The sequence below is a fragment of the Grammomys surdaster genome, unplaced genomic scaffold (assembly GCF_004785775.1).
Source record: "Grammomys surdaster isolate TR1022 unplaced genomic scaffold, NIH_TR_1.0 220, whole genome shotgun sequence".
Classification (NCBI taxonomy): Eukaryota; Metazoa; Chordata; class Mammalia; order Rodentia; family Muridae; genus Grammomys; species Grammomys surdaster.
In genome coordinates, this window is record NW_021604665.1 from 7,030,765 (window position 1) to 7,033,589 (window position 2,825).

The window sequence follows — 2,825 nt, forward strand, 5'->3', positions numbered from 1 at the left end:
CAAGATGAGTGACATCACTAGAGACAAGCACAAGATGAGTGACATCATTGAGAAGCCAGCAGAAGTCAATTGTAAGTAACAAAACACACATATTTATTTTCAATTTGGAAATCCCATTTCTAAGAGTGTATCCTGAAGTACATCAAGCAAGCATGAAATGGAATAGACCTAAAATTTTCTTCATGACATTTGACATTTTTTAGACAAAATTTAGAAATAATTACTATGTACTAGTAGATTCTCTTAACAAGAGGCAAAAAGAAATAGAAAATCTGTATTGGCTGTATCTTGTTATCCCGGAAGATTGGTTTCAGGATGTTTATCAGTGACAAAATGTATAGACACTTGTATTTTTATTTAAAATGAGGTAGCATTTGCAGAGAACTTAGGTACATCCTCACACATTCTCTAAATAATGGCTAGTTTCCTTCTATGCAGTGAGATTAAATACTGTGGGAATAGTTTTTACACTGTTTTGCTCAGAGGCTAATAACAAGAAATAATAATCTGTTTGGGTTCCCTGCAAGTGCAATAGTTTTCTAATATTACTGATCCAGGATTGGTTGAATCTGTGGATATGTAATCATGTGCCTGGTGTGAAGGCTAATTTTATATGCAAATGCAAAATAATATGCTGAATATTCTGTTAAATACATACTGTATTTTTTTAGGATGAGTATGTCCTAACTATTACAAGGGATGTAATTACATGAAGAAATTCATTCTTTGTCTGAGATCCAACTTAAACTGGAAAACTTACATTATTATAACAACAATTATTATTATTAATGCTTATTATCAGTGTCATCATCATTGCTATTAATTGTGTGTGCATACATGCACACCCACCTGTATATGCCACTATATATGTTTTGAAGTGTAGTGTACACATGACAGCTTTTTGGAGTCAATTTTCACCTTCCACTTTGTTGAGAATGGGTCCCTCCTGTCATTTGTACTGTCAGACATCTTGCTCCAGGTAAGTGGAGCGGTAAGCTTCTGGCCAGTCTCTTCTCTCTGCTCCCATCTTGGGGTAGAGACTGAGGTCATTGATACCTGGCTCCACATCCATTCTTTTTCATGGGTCCTAGGAATCAAATTCAAGTCCTCAGACTTGTTTAGCTACTGTTTCTACGTCTAGAACCATCTTTGCAGCCCAGTCTTTATTTTCACTTGCTAAGTCTGACAAGACATTTTGGGAGAAAGGCTCTGAACTGGAATTAGCATGAAGGCTTTTAAAGCCTTTTCCTTGAGATGAATACCCCAGGATGAGGAAGCAAGACTAAGCAGGATCATTATCTGTGACAGAAGTTCAGACAATAGCCACCAGTGAGGTAAATTCCAAGAAACACCAAGCAAAAACCATCTGAGTGGACCAGAGTTTTCATTGTGTGGTCTATTTAAAATGTTACGGTGAATATTCATGCATAAAATATCACTACAGTTAGGATTTTTCTTTTCAAGGTTAAACATGAATAAGATATCCATGGTGATAATCATAGGTGTGTATGGATTTATTTACTTTCATTTTTATATGCCTAAAACCATAAAAAGAATCAACAAATTAGAAATTTTAACATATATTTAGATATTTTCTTTTTCCTTTCATATCAATATTTCTTCAGTCTTTGTCTGTCTGTCTCTTATCCTCTCCATCTCTACAACCAGCACTGTCTGGCCCTCTTTTCATAATCCTTCAGCCTCAGCCTTCTGAGTCCTGGCATTAGAGGTCTACACCACTACACAGAGTTTATTATCCCCTAAGCTTTGTATTGGCTTTTCTTCCTGAGATGCCTGCTCATAATTTTACCCAAACACACAACCTCTTCCTAACCCATAGAAGATAACGCCATTTTCACTTTTAGGTTACACCAGTGTTCAAAACAGGTGGGTAGTGGCCTCAAGGGATGTTGCAATATCAAGATATTGGTGACTGTCACAACAGGAAGATTCAGTTGGTATTCACTAACGTAAGCAACTACTAAATTAAAGAACACTGGAATAATCTGGTAGAGTGAGCCAGCAAAAATCATAATAGTTCATAGTCTACTTTGATGGTTCTTTAAGCATTTTTATTAGTGTATTTTTTAAGGGGATGGCCATTCTGTAATATGAGTGAGTTGATGCTTACATAATAATTTACTTAAAATGAATGCTTGAGGAGTTGAGGGTTTGTGTTGTAAAGATTATATCACAGGTCAAAGACAGGTTGAAATGCTGAGATTCATAACTATAAAGCATTATTAAAATTTTCTCCCTAATTGGTAGTTAGGGACCAGTTTTTAAAATTCTTCTAACAGGTATTCAGATACATATACACCCAGCTATCGATCTGCATTGGATAGAGCCTGATAGAGCCATGGATCCCTTTTCTCTGTAGGTGTTTCTGGTTGTTTTCTAGTATAGAATATCTCTCTGTGTCTCTCTGTCTCTGTCTCTGTCTCTGTCTCTGTCTCTCTCTCTCTCTCTCTCTCTCTGTGTGTGTGTGTGTGTGTTGGTATATTAGTCCTTTTGAGTAAATCACAATTGCTGCATTTAACCTTTTTCTGCTGACCATACCCCTTCCCCCTTTCTTTACAGTTCTGCCCTTCTATATAAATTCTCCTTAGAAATCCCTTCTCCAGAAGGGTGGAAGTGAGGCATTCCAAGTCCTAGTTAGATTTTCTTTTTTACACTTGCCACATTTTTCTATTTCTCTGAAAAGTCATAAATTTTAAAGTACAATTATTAAACCTGTATAGAACTCTATGATGTGTGTGTATGTGTGTGTGTGTATTTGAGAGAGAGAGAGAGAGAGAGAGAGAGAGAGAGAGAGAGAGAGAGAG